This window comes from Acomys minous (genome assembly GCF_964271855.1).
Source record: "Acomys minous genome assembly, chromosome: 10".
Taxonomy (NCBI): domain Eukaryota; kingdom Metazoa; phylum Chordata; class Mammalia; order Rodentia; family Muridae; genus Acomys; species Acomys minous.
This window is the reverse complement of record NC_140491.1, coordinates 34,838,103-34,849,495: the sequence shown is the minus strand read 5'-3', so window position 1 is coordinate 34,849,495 and position 11,393 is coordinate 34,838,103.

The following is an 11,393-nucleotide window of genomic DNA, read 5'->3' as shown; positions in this document are numbered from 1 at the left end:
TGGCGTCTCAAACCTGCTGCAGTACTTCCTAAAGAGACTAAGGACTAGGGGGAAGGCCAGCCGACACACACACCTCCCCTTAGCCCCCACCCCAATCCGGGACTGCCTCTCCCGTTCTGCTCGTTTTCTCATGCCGTAGGTATGAGATAATCCAAATGGCTCCTCCCAGTTCTTCCATCCTAGCATGGCAACTCCAAGGCAGCTGACACCTCCCATTTCTTATGAGCCTACCCAATCCTCATTTTTCTTGCACAGTAAGACCAGGACCAACACACCACTCCATCCCTTGTTTAAAAATTAAGGCCTCCCGTTGCGCTAGAGGAAACCCAGGTTACTTGTCACCATCACACTGATTTGGACCCTTCCTCCCACTCCAGGGACAGTCCCTGAAAGCAAGGGTCTGTTCCTGAGTATGCGAGGAGGAAAGCCGCTGGGTAGAGATATGGACACGGCCAGGTGGCTCTGAACACGCCCCTGTGACCTTACGATTGCCCGCAGGCACCTGCACCACCTGCTTCTGAGAGGATCTGGTGTCTGTTGGGCCAGCTCACCCTGCACTTCGCTCTGCTCAGCGCTGCTGAAGGCCTGGTGCTCTGAGTCATCATTCTGGTGCCAGTAAGAGAGTGTGATGCTCACCCGTGCCCTGCCTGTCTCCACCACAGGCCACAGGCTGGACTTTACCTGGTAAAAGGACCCATCCTGCCTGCCTTAGCTGTCCACCCTCTGGCAAAGCCATACTCTTCCTGGGAGGGCGAGACCAGGGAAACCCCCCCCCCCCCCCCAGCTCGTCCCTTATCAGAAAGCACTAGATTCTCACCCAAGGAAAGGACCTGGTAACACAGCTCGTCCTTCAGCTTAACCAAAGCACATCTGCTAGTGGACACCCTGTACCCAACCAAAGAGACCTATGAACAGACAGGACCTCCCCAAGATGCTGCTCTGTGTACCCGCCCCTCTTGGAATCGGTTTGAGACTCTAACATGAAAGGTTTTCTACTCTGCCTTTCTCAATTGTTGTTGAGATGATTGCATGATTTATACAGAGTAAACGGGCACGGTGGCGCACGCCTGTAATCCCAGCACTCCGGGAGGCAGAGGCAGGCGGATCTCTGTGAGTTGGAGGCCAGCCTGGTCTACAAAGTGAGTCCAGGACAGCCAAGGCTACACAGAGAAATCCTGTCTCAAAAAACAAAAACAAAACAAGATCAGATAACGTGTAGAAACTGGTTGGACCGTTAAGCATACCCACTATGAGACATATTCTAGGTGCATTCCAAGGCTCTAGTGAGGTCTCCAATGTAATGTTCATTTGCTTTTCTGGTCTCCAAGATATAGACACCCACATATCTGCTGAGCCCCTGGGAAGCATCTGGAAAGTTTAGGAGTGATGTCCCAGGCAGTGAGGCCTGGTAGTTGGGAACATGTAGAGAAGTAGGGAGCAGTTCTGCAGAGACTTGAGTGTTGATGCTTTCAAAACAAAACAAAACAAAACCTATTTTAAGGCCGGGCATGGTGGTGCACGCCTTTAATCCCAACACTCGCAAGGCAGAGGCAGGCAGATCACTGTGAGTTTGAGGCCAGCCTGGTCTACAGAGTGAGTTCAGGACAGCCAAGGCTACACAGAGAAACCCTGTCTCGGAAAACCAACCAAACAAAAAAGCCCTATTTTATTTGGAGTATTGGAGCCTCTACCTCCCTTCCACCAACACCTTAACCCTGGGTAAGAGAGAAAGAAGATTAGGGAGAGAGTGGGCACAGACCCCTTTACTTCTCCCTGATGTTTAGGGTCAATTGGGTTCTTTTGGGGCAATGCCAATCTCCATCAACAGCAACCGCAGCGAGCAGTCTCCTCCAAGCTGTTGCATTGAAATGTTTCTCTCCGCCTTACCATCCATCCCTGGTCTCCCCAAACTACTACACTGCGTGCACCACCGCTGCACACTGCACTTTCTCTCTTCACACCTTCCTATTTATCTCTCTCAGAGTCCTAGACCACGCCCTTCTTCATCACACGTGCGGACACACGCGCACACGCTAGGCAGGCTGTTACCAGCTGCCAAAGACCACACCCCGCAGGAGGCAATTGTCAGCTATGGACATACTAAAAGCCCAAGCTAAAATTTCACACCTGTGATTAAAACAAAAATGTATTTACATAACATAACTGAGTTTGTAAAGCAACCAGAACTTCCATTACACTTGGGAAAGCCAGTAGAAAATCCAAAGCCCAGATATAATGATGGAAACAGAAGCCTGTGGCTGGAGGCCAGGAAGAGCTGGGTTTGCAGGTTCAGGGGCTTTTGGGGAGGGATGTAATGGTTGTTGCGATACAAATGGCAGAGGCCCCACTGGGCTCGTCAGCTTCATGGGGGTGGGTGATTCTAAAGGTATCTAATGACTTCTGGGGAGAGGGGTTAGTATTGGGAGCAGCAGGCAGAACCCAAAATCTGGTCACTAAGCAGAAAGGATGATGGGGACAGGGGTCCTTGCTACTCCATCCTCTCCATTGGGAATCAGGCTGGGATACACCAAGGTGAAGGAAAACAAACAGAATTGTAGAGAAAGAAATCCAGGCCTATCCTTTGGACTTTGAATGACAGCTGACAGAAGGCCACATGTGCAGCAAACTTCACACAGGATTGAGCCCGGTAAAGGCTCCTAGGAAGCAGGCAATCTCAGCCCAGATCTCAGCCCAGAAATATTTTCTCTTTCATATCTGTTTTATTTTGAAATGCAGCTGGAACCAAACCCCTCTTCCAACTTCTGGGGGGAGGAAACATCTTAAAATTAAACAAATGTGGTTGTTTAAATGAAGATGCCCCCCCCCCTCCCATAGGCTCATCTATTTGAATGCTTGGCGCCCAGCTGATGGAACTGTTTGGGAAGGATTAGGAGGTGTGGCCTCATTGGAGGAGGGGTGGCACTGGGAGTGGACTTCAAGGCATCAAAAGCCCATGCTATTCCCAGTTACCTCTGTCTGCCTCCTGCTTGTGCGTCAGATGTAAGTTCTCAGGGACTGCTTCAGCACCGTGCCTGCCTATCTATGGCCACACTTCCTGCGTGATGATCATAGACGCCAGCCCCCTGGAACTGTGAGCCCTCTAATTAAATGCTTTCTTCTACATGTTGTCTTGGTCATGGTGTCGCTCTGTGGCAAGAGAAAGTCAACAATGAAAGTGAGCCACAGATCGGCAGCTGCTCAGTTTCTCGTTCCGCAGCCTCCCTCCACAGGCTTGTCGGCGCTGTGCCATGGCTCCGCCTTTGTATTGGTTACTCTTCATGTCACCGTGACAGAAAACCTGAAAGAAACAGCTGGAAAGGGTGAGGGGTTGTTTAGTCCGTCATGGCAGGGAAGATGGCAGTGAGAGTGGGTCAGCTCACGGTGATGGGAGCCTGGGGCAGAGCTCCTCACGTCTTAGTAGACGGCAGGCAGAGAACAGGTACCGCCTCCAACGCCCTGCTCCCCACCCCATTCCCATGCACGTGTGCACAGAGCCCCGCTCCTGCTAACTGGTCCACAAATCCCAAACGTTTCACCATCTCCCAAAACACTGCCACTGTCTGGGAAACACGTATCCAAACATATGGGAGACATTTTAAACTGACACCTGCATTCCCTCTGCTGCCAGTGGTGCCTTCTTCCTGCTGCTGGCCTCTCTGGCTGGGCTTATGGCCACCCACAGAACTCTCATCTGCTATTCAGTGCTGTTGTAGGGAGTTTTTTTTTTTTTCTGCTGACCCCAACATCCTGGAATAACGACTCATAATACTCAAAATATTTGTACAAATACCTAGGCCATATAGCTAGGCTTTTCTCTGACCAACTTACACCTTAAAATAACCCACTACACTAATCTACCGGTTGCCACATGGCTGGTTACCTCTGCTCAGGTACCATGCGTCCGTCCTCTTCACATCTTGCCAGGTGAATCTCCCACTCCCCGCCCTATCCCAGAATGCCTTCTGCCTGCTGGACGTCCCACCTTATATTTCCTATCTCCACTATATGTCATTTGTTTGTTTGTTTGTTTGTTTGTTTAGACAGGAAATGCATCCACATAATACACAAGATAGTCTTTGCATACAATGCAGTGACCAGAGCCAGGGCATTTACACTCATGAACAATGAACAACATTCTGTGCATATGGCCCTGTGTTTCTTAAGGCTCCCTGATACATTACCTGCTGAATTTTCTTCTTTGGCAGTTTCCATTCCTGAGGCAGCAACCAGGATCCTCCCAGAGCTCCAGAGCTACGAGCGTCAGCCTGGGAGAGAGAGAAATGCTACCAGAAGAGAGGTTTGATGTAGCCGGAAGCTATAAGACTGGGCCTGTGTAAAGATGCACACAGCTGAATTTCAGCGAGCATGGTGGCCCGTCGCTCCACTAGAGGGCTCCAGTAGGGAATATAAAAGACATCTCTAGTGGATCCAGACCATGGCCCTGCAAAATCTAGGCCTCACAACACATGTGCACTATAGGTGCCACAAGCGTCTTTGGATCCTGGAGCTGAGGCCTCACTTACCCAGAGTCTTAGCGCTTTGTGAGAAGCCATGCATTGTTAGTGCCTCAGCTAGTGTGTCTCCAGGCCTCAGGATTTCCCACATCTACAGCTCTAGCTTGTCAACATACCGTCAAAAAAAATTAAAACGCTGCTGCAAAATAGTCACAACACAACATGGTTAATCTTGATTGGCAGCTTGATTAGATTAAGACCAAGGAGATTAGTTCTGCACACCTAGGTCTTGTCTGTGAAAACATCTCCAGGAGGACTAAGAAGGAGGAGGACTCACCCCAAATGTGGGCGCAGCCATATTGTGCTGGAGCCCCAGTGGAGGGAAGAAAAGGAGTCAGCTGGTCTGGTTTACTGAGATGTTCTTCTCCCCTGCACCCTCCTTACCATGATGCACTGAGACCTCCAAAACCATGAACAAAATAACCTATTAGCTTGGTCATGTCAGACAGTCAGTCACAGTGATACGAACACTTACACAAGGTGAATGAGGCAGAGAGTCGATAATTTTTTTTTTTTTTTTTTGAGACATGGTTTCTCTGACTGTCCCTGGTTGTCCCGGAACTCTCTTTGTAGACATGACTGACCTCGAACTCACAGAGATCTGCCTGTCTCTGCCTCTCAAGTAATGGGATTAAAGGGGTCCGCCACCATGCCCAGCAAGATTCTAATTTTTGAAACAAAATTATTTTGTAAAATAACAATATGAAAGCGTGCTGTCTAATTTCCCCGAAGTCTTGAAAAGTGGAGTTTTCTGTGGGGTCCTCAATGATGCACTGTGGTCAGAGGCAGGGCAGGGCTTTCTGCCGCGGCAGACTCAGCACAGCCTCTACATGTTTGTTTCTTTCTCCCTGCTCTGTGGTCACTGTGATGTCAGTGTGTATGAGTGAGTGTCCATCTACTGTCCCAGAACAAATAAGTCATTCATGTAAACAGCATTGTTTCTAGGCAGGACACACTTCAGCATATTAAATTTTAGCCAGGCATGGTGGCACACAACTTTAATCCCAGCACACAGGAGGCAGAGGCAGGCAGATATCTGAGTTCAAGGCCAGCCTGGTTCACAGAGCAAGTTCCAGGACAGCCAGGGCTACATAGAGAAACCTGTCTCAAACAAACAAACAAACAAACAAACAAACAAAAACCCTAACTAACTAAATAAATTTTCTGGGCGAGGTGGAAGGGATGGCTGGTAGGTCTGTGCCTCACACAGCAGGCTCCCATTGACAGTGCTCTAGCTCTTATGGTACCAGACATTGCTCTAGGATCAAATCGTTTGTGCCCTTCTAGGGGAAGGAACGGCTTCCTTGAATGAACACAGAAATCTGAGTTGTCTTTTGGTCACAGCTGGTAATGTTGACAAGACACAGTGTAACAATAAAGAGGACAAGAAGAAATTGTCAGCCCCCTCCTTGTTCATCAAGGCTCATGTTAATGAGGTCAGACAAATGCCAAGCGTCTCTGGAATGTTCCATCTCCAGATGTCTTGAGGACAAATATTTCTGCTGTTTAAAATATCGCAAGTTCTTGATGTTTTAGTTTCTGGAGGCCCCTGGCAAGCTCATGTAAATGAGGTTTCCGTGTCTGCATCTCTAAACTGCCTTGGGTTGAAGCTGCCTTGTGTAGATCACTTTGAATGACAGTGGCATCTTGGCAAGTCTTCCTGTCCATGTTTACCGGGTGCCTTTCCATTTATTTATTCTTTGTTTGTTTTAACCGTCCTTTATAGCGTTTGGCATACACATTTCCCATCTCTTCAGTTAGGTTCACTCTTAGGTGTGGAACTCTTTCAGAAGTTGCTATGTGTGGAATTTGCTTCCTTTCTAATCTGAATGTGTTTCCTTGTTCTTTCCTTTTCTCCTCTACACTCTGAATAGGGCTAAAATGTTGACTAGCAATGGTGAGATCGTACCAGGGACTTTGAGGCGAAGATGACATATAGCAGAGGTTGCTGTCTGTCTCTCTTCAGAGGGCTGTGTCTTTTTTTTTTTCTGGTTTTTTGAGACAGGGTTTCTCTGTGTAGCCTTGGCTGTCCTGGACTCACTTTGTAGACCAGGCTGCCCTTGAACTCACAGCGTTCCGCCTGCCTCTGCTGGGATTAAAGGCGTGCGCCACCATGCCCAGTGGGTTGTGTCACTTAGTCACACACATTTAGCGAGCTCTATAGCCTTTAAGGTATGCACGGCAGTTACCCTTTTTTAAAAAATAATTTTTATTTAATTTTAATTTATGTGCATTGGTGTGAGGGTGTCAGATCTTGGAGTTACAGGCAGTTGTGAGCTGCCATGTGGGTGCTGGGAATTGAACCCGGGTCCTTTGGAAGAGCAGGCAATGCTCTTAACCGCTGAGCCATCTCTCCAGCCCCAGTTACCCTTTTTAACTGATGAGGAAACCGAGTCACAGACAGCTAGGCAGCCTTCCAGCTCCATGCACAGGGAGTAGCAGAGCGAGGACCCAACAGCAAGCCAACCTCACAACCCAGCGTGACAGGATGTAGCCTACATTGGGTGGGTGGAATGGCCCAGGCACTCTTTGCTGTCCCCTGCAGTTCCTAGAAGAACATACAGCTTTGTTGGTTCCTATTCTGCCTCCTGATCCGTGTGTGTGTGTGTGTGTGTGTGTGTGTGTGTGTGTGTGTGTGTGTGTGTGTTAGGACAGGGATTTTGAAATCTCACAGGCTCAAACTCTCTCCCTATCTTTTTCTCTCCAGAGGTGGCAGTGTGCTAAGACGCCTTCCGGTAGACCCAAACACTGAGTGCTGCTGTCCTGTGCTCACAGTCCTGTGACACTCCAACCCTGTGCCAAAGTGTTTCTCATGGCTCCAGTGTGCTGCGTGGAATTCTCTCAAGGCCCAGCCTCTGACTGTGGCTGCACTGAGCTTTCTGTCAGAGAGATTATTTATTTCACTTCCTCTTCTGTTTTCCAGTTGGCATTCCACCGCCCAGCGTGTTCCCTAGAGGGAGACTAACATCCCTGTTTTGAAATGGAGACGGTGAAAGCTCCCGAGGGTAGACAGGGTTACAGCTAGACCTGCTGAGCCTCAGCCAGCTCTCCCGCCAGTCAGTCACAGCCTCTGTTCCTTCCACGTCCACGTGACCGAGGTAAAGATGACCTCCTCTAAAATGAGTATTAACAAGTACTCTGTTGAGCTGAATTTTGGAGCAATACTGATTATCTGAGACACAGCTTTCCAAATCACTGGAAGGAATCACATAGCACAGCTTGGCATCTGCTGCCAACTATGAACTAATTAACTGCCGTACACAAACTCCCTGGGCGCATGAGAGCTTCCCCAAGGTGTTGGTTGGGGAAGACAACTTTTTGTTTTGTTTTATTTATTTATATTTGAGACAGGGTTTCTCTGTGTTATCCTTGGCTTTCCTGGACTCACTTTGTAGACCAGGTTGGCCTTGAACTCACATCGACCCACCTGCCTCTGCCTCCCGAGTGCTGGGATCAAAGGCGTGGGACAACTTGTTTTTTAATGGGGGTGTTGAAATGATAATAGAAACATCGGTTCTCAGGCCAGGCTAGTCCGCCATGCAGTGCTCAGTCAGAACATGAGGCCCACACCAGGGCTTTGGGGAACAGTGTTATCAGAATGATGGCACTGGGCTTGTCCTATGCTTGCTCCTTGACAGACCCCCCTGCCAAGTGGCTGTACAGGCAAGGTGGGGTGCAGTGTTCTAGCACACCTTGGCACGCACTCACCTCTCCCATTTCTCACCTCCGCGCCCTCTGATCTTTTTCTTTCCCTTTTTTTTTTCTTTTTTTTCCCTTTTTTCTTTTTTAAGACATGGTTTCTCTGTGAAGCTTTGGCTGTTCTGGAACTCACTTTGTAGAGCAGGCTGGCCTCTATCTCAATAGAGATCTGCCTGCCTCTGCCTTCTGAGTGCTGGGATTAGAGGTGTGCGCCACCACCTCCCGGCTGTATTTATTTATTCTTTTAAGTATTTTTAATTTATGTTTATGTTTATTTTCTGTACATGGATGTTTTGCCTGAATGTGTGAGGTGTCAGATCCCATGGAACAGGGGTTACACCTGTGAGCTGTCATGTGGGTGCTGGGAACTGAACCTGGCTCCTCTTGGAAAAGTAGCCAGTGTTCTTAACCACTGAGCAACCTCTTCAGCCTTATTTATTTATTTATTTATTATTAGTTTTTGGTTGTTCAAGACAGAGTTTCTATATGTAGCCACAGCTGCCCTGGAATTAGCTCTTATAGACCAGGGTGGCCCATAATTTAGAGTTCCACCTGCCTCTGCCTTCTGACTGCTGGGATTAAAGGCATGCATCACAACGCCCGGTTTTATCTGTTCTTAAAACAGGGTCTCACTATGGTAGCCCTGGCTGGTCTCGAACTCACTTTTGCCATGTAGACCAGGCTGGTCTTGAAATCACAGAGAGCTGCCTGTCTCTGTTTCTAAGCGTTGGTATTAAAAGCATGTGCCACCATGCCCAGCTATTTATTTTGTATGTGCGTGCATGCGTGTGTGTGTGTGTGTGTGTGTGTGTGTGTGTGTGTGTGTGTGTGTGTGTACACCATATGCATACAAGTGTCTGCAGAGGCCAGAAGTGGGAATCGGATCCCCTGGAGCTAGAGTTACAAACAGTGAGTGCTAGGAACTCAGCCCAGTTCCTCTACAAGCGCAGCAGGCACTCTCAACCGCTGAGCGCTCTCTCCAGTCCCTCCATTCCTTCCTGTTCTTGAGATTCTCACGTGCATGAAGGGAACACACATGCCCAAGCTTTGTCCACAGCCTCAGAGGTACCGGGCTCACAGCTGCCTCTGGAGCCTATGCATGCTCACACTCTCTGTGAGGGCTAGCATCAGGAAAGCAGCCCTCCCAGGCTCTAGCCATAGGGAACTCCACAGCTGCAGGAGCGTGTCCACCCGTCCTATGGACAGGTATACATGCATGTCAGACCATGGACTCTGGGCAAGGCCTGCATCCTAGTGCCCAGGGAACACTAGGGCAAGTGCAAATAGTGTCACGGGATTTGAACTCTCTCATAGCAAAAATAGAATTCATCTGACGTGGGTTTTTTTGTTTGTTTGTTTTTTTTTGTTTTTTTTTTTTTTTGGCTTTTTGAGACAAGGTTTCTCTGTGTAGCCTTGGCTGTCCTGGACTCGCTTTGTAGACCAGGCTGGCCTTGAACTCACAGCGATCCGCCTGCCTCTGCCTCCCGAGTGCTGGGATTAAAGGCGTGCGCCACCACGCCCGGCTCTGACGTGGGTTTTATATATTAAAACACTGAGCGCTAAGTGCTGGTATGCTTAACCCTCCACAGAAGTAGTTCCAAGAAGAGGCTTGCATTCCGTTTCTCTGCTTCACTATATTAATAAAGGAATTTATAATTGTTGTTAGTGCCCTGCTGTGTGACTCGATCCTCCTACCTCAGCCTCTGGAGTGCACCAGGAAACGTAGTTCAGATTCTTCTAATTCAGATTATGTCTATAACTCAAGTGAATAAAATAAACAGAAAAGCTGAGTGCATTGACGGCTTGGCATAAAAAATGACTAAACTTCAGGGAGCGATGTGATGAGATGTTGGGATTTTAGAATGAGTAATGACCCTTGGAGAGCAGAGGGACACTCAGTGTCAGAGGATAACAAATCTATTCTTATTATAGTGAAAAATTCATTCACATCAAAATCTGAGGGTTGAGCTGAGTATCATTACTGGTGAGAGCACCATGACTGAGGACAGATGGACATCACACCCCTGAAGCAACTTTGCTCCAGTCTCTCCCTGTTTGCTAAAAATCAGCCTTCCAGAATTTCTGCCTCTCGACAGGCTGAGGATGCTGTCAGAACACAGTCTGCCCACTGGACATGGTCCTGCCCACTGGAGCACGGGGGACAGCTGGACAAGCCTCTACAGCACTGCTTGTTTTTATAGCGTTATCAAATGCCTAAAGATGCCAAGAAGCCTGGATAAGCCAAATCCCAGAGTCCACAGCCCTCCCTGGCCACTGGGACTGTGGCTTTCATTTCTGCAGGGAAAACAGGGCCAGCACGTTTAAGGCGTGTGCAGTGAGTGAGTGACCTTGGCGAGCCTTCCCAGGCCAGTGTAGGGCCTGCATTCTTCCTCTAGCCTTCTGGTAGGTCTCACAGAGCATATGGGTCTCATGTGTGTAACTGGGGGCAAGAGTCCTTGAAGGAGTCCCTCTCAGATGTGAATCTTCCTCTGAGTCCATACCACGGCTTTCTGAAGTCTGAGGACAGGACAGGGAAAGAGAGTGGTACCCAGAGTCACAGAAAACCAAGCTGGGCAGCAGCCAGGCCCACAAGTGGGCTGCTAGGCCAAAAGTTATAGAAATCTGTGGTCCAAACCTGGCGTGGTGGCGCGTGCCTGTAATCCCAGCACTCGGGAGGCAGAGGCAGGAGGATCGCTGTGAGTTTGAGGTCAGCCTGGTCTACAAAGTGACTCCAGGACAGCCAATGCTACACAGAGAAACCCTGTCTCAAAAAAAAAAGGAAAAAAACCATGAGAGAGAGAGAGAGAGAGAGAGAGAGAGAGAGAGAGAGAAGAGAAGAGAAGAGAAGAGAAGAGAAGAGAAAAGGAAGAAAGAAAGAAATCCATGGTCCAAGCCAGACACGGTGTCGCATACCTTTAATCCCAGCACTTGGGAGGCAGAGGCAGGCGGATCGCTGTGAGTTCGAGGCCAGCCTGGTCTACAAAGTGAGTCCAGGACAGCCAAGGCTACACAGAAAGACCCTGTCTCAAAAAACAAAAACAATGAAATCTGTGGTCCAGCTGTGAAGCCTTGAACTTCAATCTCACCCACACTCAGCTCCCAGGTTCTGCTGCAGGGAAGCTGTGGTCCCACTCAGAGTATATTTACAGTGACTGAACCTCATTAAAGCCACAGCACAAC